This window comes from Mesoplodon mirus, assembly GCF_964341445.2.
Source record: "Mesoplodon mirus genome assembly, chromosome: 7".
NCBI classification, from domain to species: domain Eukaryota; kingdom Metazoa; phylum Chordata; class Mammalia; order Artiodactyla; family Ziphiidae; genus Mesoplodon; species Mesoplodon mirus.
The window spans coordinates 16,708,730-16,719,132 of record NC_138983.1 but is presented as its reverse complement, the minus strand read 5'-3'; the positions used below and the strand labels follow the sequence as shown (position 1 = coordinate 16,719,132).

General features: G+C 44.6%; 1 protein-coding gene across 3 annotated transcripts in view; it reads left to right on the top strand.

The window, feature by feature from the left end:
- The first annotated feature begins 2,646 nt into the window (after positions 1-2,646).
- Positions 2,647-10,403, top strand: part of EXT2 (exostosin glycosyltransferase 2) — a 135,115-nt gene continuing 127,358 nt past the window's right edge. The window contains exon 1 of one of the 3 annotated variants that reach the window (XM_082628826.1): positions 2,647-2,830. The gene's annotated coding sequence lies outside the window, so the exon portion shown is untranslated. The remainder of the gene's footprint in view (positions 2,831-10,403) is intronic. The other 2 variants (XM_082628825.1, XM_082628824.1) reach the window with 2 other exon arrangements.

Here is a 10,403-nt window from a genome sequence, read left to right as displayed (position 1 = left end):
ATAGCCTAGCTTTACGTGGTTTTCTCCACATCTTCCCATCTTGTATGCCCAAACTGTACCTTCAACACTCAATTTTCTCACTTCACCTTCATTTTTGGCTCCTTGTGTGTTTTCTTTACTTCTTTTGTGAGCTCAGTATCCATTTGAGAGAGTGTTCGTTATATTTGCTCTGGTGTTGATAGGTGTTTTCTGGTCCACCAGGCTGCCTACCAGTGTTGTATAAGCTGACCCAACGTGAAATGCCACAAAACAATTCTTTCACGGAGTCTTTTTTCTTGGGGAGTATACCTTTCTCCATACTTACAGACTGCTATCATATAAAGGAAGTGGTAAAGCTGGCATTCATCTCCACACTAGCAATTGCTCTTCATTGTAAACTCACTTTCAAAAAAGTGGCTGATGATACCCCTTTCCTTGAAAACCACACCCTTTTTAACACTCGCTTGCACTTCTCCTGGCTCACTGGGTTTGCGGGACTCTGCACGGTCTTTGCTTTGTCCTGTCCCTTCAGAGCAAGTAATGAAACATCTTTCTACAGTCTCTCTTCTAACCACCGACCACAAGTACTTTTCTACCTTCTGAGACTTCAGGTCCTGGCCCACAGTTTTCTTTCTCATTCTTCTCTGCAGTCGCTCTCAGCTGCTTTAGCGTCACATAACTTCTAATATCACAGCTTCTATACTTTCTCACCTCCAATTCCTTGCATGGTTTCTACCCCTAGAAATGTAGCCCCACCGTTTGAACCATGCTGGTTTAAAAGACACTTGCTCTTTCTGACTGCTTCTCCTCCTTTCTCACATCTGTGCCTTTGCTCATGCTTTTTTTTCTCTGCTTGGAATGCCCTCTTCATCCTCTATTTGTCAAAATTCTAACTGTCCTCCAGGACCAACAAAAGTGTCAACTCTTGCGTGAGGTCTTCCTACATCTTTCCAGTTGTGATCGCTTTCTTTCTTGAACCCTGTAGCACAGTGGTCCCCAACCTTTTTGGCACCAGGGACCGGTTCTGTGGAAGACAGTTTTTCTACGGACTGGTGGCAACCAGTACCGTCCCGGGGGTTGGGGACCCCTGCTATAGCATTTTGTGTACATTTTCCTATGCCACTCTCCATCCTCTGCTTTGGTGAATCTTACTTGTGCATTTGTTTTCTTTCTGTTGAGCTCCTCCCAGCATCTGGGCACCCTTTATTCATTCAAAAACTACTCATTGAGCACTTCCTATGTGCCAGGCAGTATGCATGTTTAGGGTTATAAAAAGTGAATAAGATAGGCAGGTTCTTCAAAGGCTATGCCTAACACGGGTCTTTAACACAGGAAGTCCTCATTTAAGGAAAAAATAATTCATTTAAGATGTTTACAGAGAAAGACAAAGAAGAAAGTGAAAGTGCTTTCCACTTATCTGTTTCTCAAATGTGTATGTGTGCTAAAATTTCTTATCATTTTTTTGGGGGCGGGTGTGGATTTGAAGAGCAGAGCAAATGCTCTCTTAGACGTGGGGAAGCAGAATGTGTTTTCCTGTCTCCAGAATATTCTCATCCCAATCTCTCTGGATCTGTGTTAAGCAGGCATTAACTCACAAGAATATTCTTGGAATCACTGTTGCTGCTGGAAGCCCCAGTGGGTCTCTAGACTCAGAATCATCCCTATGAATATTTAAGTTCCAAGTGACAACTTCCACCAGATGGTGCTGAGGTACAGCTGAGACCAGATGGATTTGGATTCTGCAGCCATTGTCCGTAAACTGCATAGGCTCAGTGGGGTCATTTCATTAACTTCTCAATAACATCAGTCTGCATTTTGATTGAATTTTTTAGACTCCACTTACTGTCTTATGACAGGGGTTTTGCTGTGCATGTAGGAGGCTAGATCATGTAAATATATACAGAAACAAAATGAAAATGAAAGTTTTTCTCCCCCATTTCTACCTCCACAATTAATCCCTCTAAAACTGTTTATTGCTTCTTGAATTATTTCCAGAAAAATGTTATATATAAATGCCTGAATCTAAGCATCTACATCTATATTTTCTGTCTTCTGTTTCTGCTTACATATATATGTATATTTTATTACATAAAAAGGATCATACTCGTCTACTGTTTTAAACCATGTTTTCATATTAACGTGTCTTTGAGATTTTCCCATACCAACATACATATGCATTCTCTCATTATTACATTCTAATAATTTATTTTGATTAATATCAAATTTTCCATAGTTTATTTTGGTTGTGTCCGGGTTTTCGCTATTATTAGAAACAGTACTGTAATGAAAATTTTGATAAACGTCGTTGAGAGTATCCATAGGGTAAACTCCATACAGACGGATTGTTGGGGAAAGTCACCTGCATTTTACGTTTAATGGATAATTGCCAAATTCCCTTTCAGGAATGTTGCACGCGCATGAACACCGATTATACTAAAACGTTTACATTTTTGTCAGTTTTATAACAGTTTTGTAAGTTAAGCATGGGGCTTCGTTTCGGTTTGCAGTTTCTTTAATCACGAACGAGGCTGCGTGTCTATGGATTTCACTGTGGAGCCCGAGTTTCGCCCGCCTGCCTGGGAGAAACCCTAAGCGGTGCCTTGACTCCTCCTGTCCAGCAGGGGGCGCGAGCAGGGGGCGCGAGCAGGGGCCGCTCCCGCATGCGCAGTGCGCTGGGTGTCAGGCCGCCGAGCCCAGCCGGTTCAGTGCTCTACGCTCGCTCCAGCAGACCCGGCGCAGGCGGGGGCCACCAGCAGCTTGGCGCGATCCCACCCAGGCGGCTGTGGCCAGTGCCCCACGGCATGAGCCGGTGACCGAGCGCGGGGCCGAGCGGGAGGCAACCGTGGCCGAGGTAAGCGCGGCGCGGAAGGGCCGGGCGGGCCCCCAGTGAGGGCTCGGGCTTCCGCGGGCCGCGGCGGAGTCGGGGCCGAATCGCCGGGGAAGCGCGGGCCGCGCGGAGGTCCGAGGGCTGCGAGAGGCCGGCGCCACTCCCGGTGATTTCCCGCTTTGGATGCGCTTTGATTTCCGCCCCGCCTTCTCCTTCGTCACCCGCCCCGCCCCACACTTTGGTTTCCCACCTGTTTCCTTGCCCACTTCTCTTCCCCGTCCGCACCTTTCCTTTTTCCCGGGATCCCGTGGCTTCCTTTTCCGAAGGCCCCACCCTCTGCCGTGACCTCTCTCTGCTGCCAGCTCCTTCCCGCGAGTCACAGGGATCTGCTTTCTCCCACTGGGATTTTTCAGCTCTGGGCTCTGCCTTGGCCAGTGGCGTCCCGTGCGGTACCAGATGCCCTGGGCAGGACCGGATGCTCTGGTGAGGAGGGTGACCAGCGGTGTCCGGGCTCTAGGCATCTACTTGAAGCTCAGAGGCACTTGGAGTTTTACTTACTGGCGGCGGGAACCAGATATATGTATACGGTTTTGAGGTTAAAATTAGTTGGTGTAACTTATTGGGAAGTGCTAATCTAGAAGGGTCCTTGATTTATCTGTCGGAAGATGTCTTGAAATAGAAATACGTCCATTTAAATTCTTCTTCTAAGTCAATTGAGTGCCCTGAGGACTTAAACTGGATTTAGTTTGTAAATTTCAGAGCTCAAAGGCTATTTACAGTAATAAAATACATGACTCAATTTCTGTCACTCCTCACTGCCGCTGACTTAAGCCATCTGGTTGCAAATGCTGGTGTAAATGGATAGATTTGCGTCTGTCAAATTATGCTGGTTAATTGAGGAATGAAAAAGGTGTATCTAATTCAGGCTTTTAAGGGTAATTAGGGGAGGCAGCTTCACATGGGGGTTAAAGAGTGCAGGCTCCGGAGCCAGACTGCCGTTCTCCAGATCCTAGCATTGGCATTTTTTAGTTGTGTGACATTGGGCAAGTTGCTTAGCCTTCCTTGTTACTTTCCCTGTCTGTAAAATGAGGATAATCATAGATTGTCACACGGCACTGTTAGGAAGATTAAGTTAACGCAGAGTACTTAAAACAGATCCTGGCGTGTAGTAGGTCTGCAGTAAAGTTTAGTTATTATCAGTAGTTCCTTAGTTGCATGCACTGTGTTAATTATAGTATAATTCCCACAAAGGGGCACAGGTTTTTGTTTTTTAAATTTGAAATCATTTTTAGGGATGGTTAGCTATAACATAACTTTAATGGTAATGGATCCTATCAGGTAAGGCAGTGAATTGCATATTTTCCTGCTTGGATCAATATTTGGTTCCTTTGTTTTCAGGAACAGGTGAGTTAAGTTCCAGGGTAGCAGCGGCCCCAAGAGTTCAGCTGTGAGGGCTTCTGTAAAAAGGTTAAGAAGATGAGAGATTGGGACTGAAAACTTTGGACTAAGTGGATTGGACATAGCCTGAAGCACTGAGGAAAGGTTATTCAGGCAAGATTTAGGAATAACTAATTCCAGGAACAGAAAATGCATCTCATCTTGACAGTAGAGTGAGGTTGAAAGATTTTTCCAGTGATTCAGTGCCTGACATCTAGCCGGATGATTCCAGTGTTTTGCAGGGACAGATTTGATGTGCTTTGAGGAGGCTAAAGTTTGTAGGGCTTGTTGTGAAAGTCTTATTTTGACCCAGGTTGTGGTATTATATGGAAAAACATTCATTAATAGAAGATTCCTTTTGGTTTGTCCTCTTGGGGAAGCTCAGTGTTAGGGGAGAGGAGGGTGGTCAAGGGTAGGTACAGAAAATTCCATCTGTGAAATTACCTGGCTATTCCCCCCCCCTTTGGAAACTCTAATTCAAGAAAGAAAATGATCAGAGTTAATCACCATATAATTACTCAAAACTTGGACCTTGAACAGTGTGTGTGCTGACGGAACTGGGAAGTATAGAGACACTCCTTCATTCAACAGACATTTATGTTTACATGGAATGTGTTCTAGACATGATATTAGATGCTGGGAATACTGAGCAGAGATGAAAAACTCAGATTACAAGAAAGTGACGACCAGTAGAAGAGAGACTTTCAATTACAAACCAATTACTACAATCTGGCAAGTGCTGTAACGAAGCCTGTAAAAGGTACAAGGATGTTCACCGAGAGTTCTCGGTCTCTAAAGCTCGACTTAGTTAGGGTTTTTCACTTAAGGCTTTTCCCCTCATTTCTTTTTTTATTAAGAGTTTTTATTCCACCCCAAGTGCTCGCCATCTCTCTCAGCTGTTCAGCACAGACTTGTGGATGCTCACTTAGCCAGTGTAGGCAAACCTCAGAAATGTGAGTTTATATCCCTGGGAACAGCCCTCAGGTGGGGAGTGGGGGTGGGAGAGGTGCGGGATGGATAGGCTTCGGTGGATGAAATGTCCTTGAAAGGGACAGTTCTCAGATGCATTTTTCAGAGGGAGCCTAGGAGGATTGAGCCCCATCTGCCCAGCTCAGTATGGCAGCCAGCACAGTAATGCACCCTCACGGCTTTCCGTTCTTCTCCAACTCCTCTCCTTACTCCCTCCCTCTGGCTTTCTGGATTCGTCTTCTGCAAGCTGCTTGCACCCAAGCCATTTTTAGTTTGGCAGAACATAAACTAAGGCGGTTGGTACTGGAAGTGGCTCTAGAAAGCACGTCCTGAGAATAGCGTTGTGAGACTGGAATCGCTCACCCTCGGGTGGCAACCGGGACCCCTTTGCTGGGGGTAGGTGAGGCATTGATAACCCCTGGTGCCCTCTAGCGTCACTGAGTCGTCACCTGACCAGTGGAGGGTTGGGATGAGGTTCAGGTAGAAAGGAGAGCATTGGCTGGCACAGGAGCTCTAGCACTCGCTTGAGCAGTGTGTGGACTGTGGTCACGATGACGCTGGTGGAATTGGTTGGCTCTTGTTATCTCCTTAGAGGCCTTAGGTGCGATCAGGCTCAGATCAGCCAGATATCAACTCGGGACGCATTGTGAAAGACTGAACTCCATGGCAGAGTTTCCTGCAGCTGGAGGGCAGACTGTGTTGAAAATCAGGCCCAGAATTTAATTGTAATTATGGCTGAACTGCAAAGGAAGCTGAGTGCACGGCCTTGACAGGCTGCTTCTGCTGAAGTCAGGGCCATGATAGGGAAGAAGTGGGACCCTGAGTCTTAGGATGGAGATTTTGGGTGGAGGCGCTGAGGACTGAACTCGCAGATTTCCTAGATCCTCTGGGCCAGCAGAAGTATCTCTCTCCATTGCTGAGAAGAAGTGCTCCTTACCTGACACTATGCAAAGCCTTCCCTAGAGGTGGATACCTTGCAAGGTAGAGCTTCTCCTCCTCAACATTGCCCATCCCCCGCCCTCAGATCTCAGCATTGCCTAAGTGGGGAAGTATAGCCCCGGCTGCTGGGGTGATAGCTGTTGTACTGGAAGAGCTGCAGGACCTGGCTCGTGTGGACCAGCAGGAACTGGAGGAACACACGGGAATGAATCTTGAGGGTGTCAGACCAAAAGTGGGGTAGCGGTGGACTGTGAAGCCAAGTGGGAGTGACTCTCGGGAGGATTCTCTCCTGATTCAGGACTCTGTGGCCTTGCAAGGACAGGCTGGTCCTGATGTGCTGCAGGGCAGGCTCCTGGAACCTTGGATATGACTGTCATACCCTTGGTTCTCAACTGAGGGCCAGTTTGCCTCCCCAGGGGGTATTTGGCAATGTCTGTATGTATTTTTAGTTGTCACAACTAGGGGTTGCTTCTGGCTTCTCTTGAGTAGAGACCAGGGATGCTACTAAACGCTCTGCATTGTACAGAACAGCTCCCCACAGAAAAGAATCATTTGGCCCAAAATGTCAGTAGTTCTGAGCTTGAGAAACCCTAGTCTGGCGTAGATGAGGTAAAGGTGCCAGAGCTGTGTTGGCAGAATATTAAGGTAGGGGTCAGAAGGTTCAGAGAGGTGGAGATTTGAAATAGATTTATTACTTGAGGCCAGAGGTGCCTTTCCTGCCCCTGTTCCCAGGAGGGCGTTCTCCCTTCCCTCTGGTAATATGGAACCGCAGGGAGGGGACCAGCACGTTTGAGAAGCTCAACGTTGATTCTCCTCCATAGGCCAGGGTTGACTTTATGAGATTTGACCATGGAACTGGGTTCCCAAGTATCAACGAGGATGGTAGGATTCTGAAATGGCAGAAGCCAGGTGGTGGCACTAACCATCAGAGGCAAGGAAGACACAATATCCATAATAAGCAGTGAGGCTTGACTCAAAACCAGTGTGTCTGGACCCACTGTGATGCTAATAGAGCCTGGCATTCCTGTAGAGGGTGTAGATGGGCAGCCAACTAGGGTATTGTTTCACTGTATAACCAGAAAAAAAAAAATCAACAGATGACAAGTAGAAGGCTGATGTCAGCTGCTGCAGTGGAAGAATCACTATCACCTAGTCTTCAGATGTGAGCCAGCTCTCGGACCTGTATCCCATGGACTGAGGGGAAGGCTGGATCTCTTTGAAGGAGAACTTTGCAACATCCCTGAAAGTATAGACAGATGTTTCCCGAGTCCTTCCTCAAGGGAACTGTAGGTCTTTATCAGACTTGTGGTACATCAAGGAAAGGAGAATATCCAGACCTTCTGAGGGCTGTTAAGTACAGGGTCAGAGCTGATAATAATACCAGGCTACCTGCAAGCAATGGTGGATAGGAGTTTGCAGATCAATGACCTGGCCTCTCCTCCTTCTGAGGGACATGGTGTGGTTTGCATGGTTCTTCAGAGGGTTCCTAAAGAGCCCGTTACCCAGCTTAATAACACGCTCCTACTGGCTTTCCCTGGTTCCCTGTCTCTCTTCTTGCCCTGTTCTCTAGCTCCCAAGTAAAACTGCCTGCACCCCCATCCTTGTCTCTGGTTCTTTTTGGGGAGTTAATTATGGGGGAACTCAAACTGTGACAGGTGGGAAGCAAAATGTGATGCCTAGGACTCTAACATAGTGGGTGTCAGCCTCTCTTCTTTCCAGCCCTCCTGATGCCCCCTTGGGACTGTGGAGCCAGGTCATGCTCCTACTCTTGGAGTTCCTGTGGCCCCAGGTCACCACCAGCACTTGGTGGTGTTTGATGCTGACATTCTGCCATGCTGGTGGGTAGAAGATGTCTTGTTTTATTGCCATACTTTTCCTGTCCGTTAATTAGACTAAACATCTTTTCAGATGTTTATGTGCCATTTTGTTGCCTCTTCTGTGACATTCTTGTTTAAGTCTTTAGTTTTCTGTTGTTTGTTTGTTTTGGCTTTTTTGTTTGTTCCTTATTACTTTGTAGGAGCTCTTTATTCTGGTTGCTAGTTAGTCCTTATCGGTTACATGTATTGCAAATATCTTCTAGTTTATAGCTTGTCTTTCTACTTCCTTATGATGTCTTTTGATGAATAAAAATTCTTAATTGTAACACTGAATTTATTATTTTACCTTTTTGTGATTTGCACTTTTTGCATTTTATTTTGGAAATCATTCTCTACGGGGAATTCACAGATATTCTCTTTTGTGTTCTAAATATCTTAACAGTTTTGCCTGTTACATATAGCTCTTTAATCTGCTTTGAATAGATTTCCTCCCCTCTGGATGCTTTTAATATTTTTCTTTGGCTTTCTTTTTAGTGGTTTTACTTTGACATATCTAGTAGGTTTTTGTCTTGTTTTGGGGTTTTTTTGTATATATTGTACTTGGAGTTGAGCATCTTGAATCTGTGAGTTGATATATTTCATTATGTTTGGAAAAACTTGACAGCTGGATTTTTGTGTTTACTTCTGCCTTCAGTCTTTGCATTATCACACATCATGTAGCCTCTGGCAAATGAAGGTGAAAAAATGTCAACGTTATTATAAAAATAGTTCAGATCCTTTGAAAGGGTCTTGGCGACCCCCTGGAGCCCCCAGACTGTATTTTGAGAATCACTGGTCTAAGATTTTTGGTATTAGTGTTATACTAGCCTCCTAAAGTAGGTCAGGAAATGTTTCTTCTTTTTTCCGAACTTTGGGATAATTTGTGCAAAATTGGAATTATTGTTTCTTGACTGTTTGGTAGAACTTGGAAAATCTTTTGGATCTGGAATTTTCTTTATAGGAAGATTTTTTAAACTTTTGATTCAGTTTCTTTAATGTTATAGAGATTTCCAGGTTTGCTGTTTCTCCTTGAGACTGTTATAATAAGGTATATTTTTAAAGAATTTCTCCATTTCATTTAAATTTTCAAATATTTTGGCATAAGTTCATTGATACCATCTCATCTTTTAAATACATGCAGTATTTAGAGTTATGGGCCCCTTTTCATTCTAGGTATTTATTTGTGCTTTACTTTCTCTTTATCTTGATTAATCTTACCAGAATTATGTCAAATGTCAATTTCTTTTTTTTTTTTTAAAGAAGATGTTGGGGTAGGAGTTTATTAATTAATTTATTTTTGTTGTGTTGGATCTTCGTTTCTGTGCGAGGGCTTTCTCTAGTTGTGGCAAGCGGGGGCCACTCTTCATCGCGGTGCGCGGACCTGTCACTATCGTGGTCTCTCTTGTTGCGGAGCACAGGCTCCAGACGCGCAGGCTCAGTAGTTGTGGCTCAGGGGCCTAGTTGCTCCGCGGCATGTGGGATCCTCCCAGACCAGGGCTCGAACCCGTGTCCCCTGCATTAGCAGGCAGATTGTCAACCACTGCGCCACCAGGGAAGCCCAAATGTCAATTTCTTTAGTGTTTTTTAAAAAAAGTTTAGTTTTGTTGATCCTATTTGGGTTTTAATTAATTAATTTCTGTGCTTTTATTTATTACTTAATTCCTTCTATTATCTTTGGATTTATTTTGTTGTGGTAATGTCTTTTTTTATAATCTGGAGCTCATGAAAATTGTAAAGCTCATATGTGGATACTACCTTTGTGGATTATTGCTCTATTGGCCAGTATTTTTAAGAAGCAATAGGATAATAGAAGAACACAGTGTGCATCACATGTTCTGTGGCTAATACTATGTACTAACGTTAAACACTGTTTCGTGGAAACAGTGTTTTGTGAAATATTTGTTTTATTTCAGATATTATACATACACATCTATGTCTGTATTGGGTCATAATATAAAATGTTGTCTTATAGGTTTTAGTTTAAAAAAAAAAAAGGTTTAAAAGCTACTGTGCCCTGGTGTCGCAGTGGTTAAGAATCCGCCTGCCAATGCAGGGGACACAGGTTCGAGCCCTGGTCTGGGAAGATGGCACATGCTGTGGAGCAGCTAATCCCGTGTGCCACAACTACTGAGCCTGCGTGCCACAACTACTGAAGCCCACACGCCTAGAGCCCGTGCTCCGCAACAAGAGAAGCCACCGCACTGCAATGAAGAGTAGCCCCTGCTCGCTGCGACTAGATAAAGTCCACGTGCAGCAACAAAGACCCAACACAGCCAAAAATAAATAAATAAAATAAATTAAAAAAGAAAAAAGCTACTATGTTAAAAGGTAGTTTGTCTAACATTAGTGAAGATTTCAAACCTAGCTGCATAAAATAAACACGCAAGGGGCTTGCT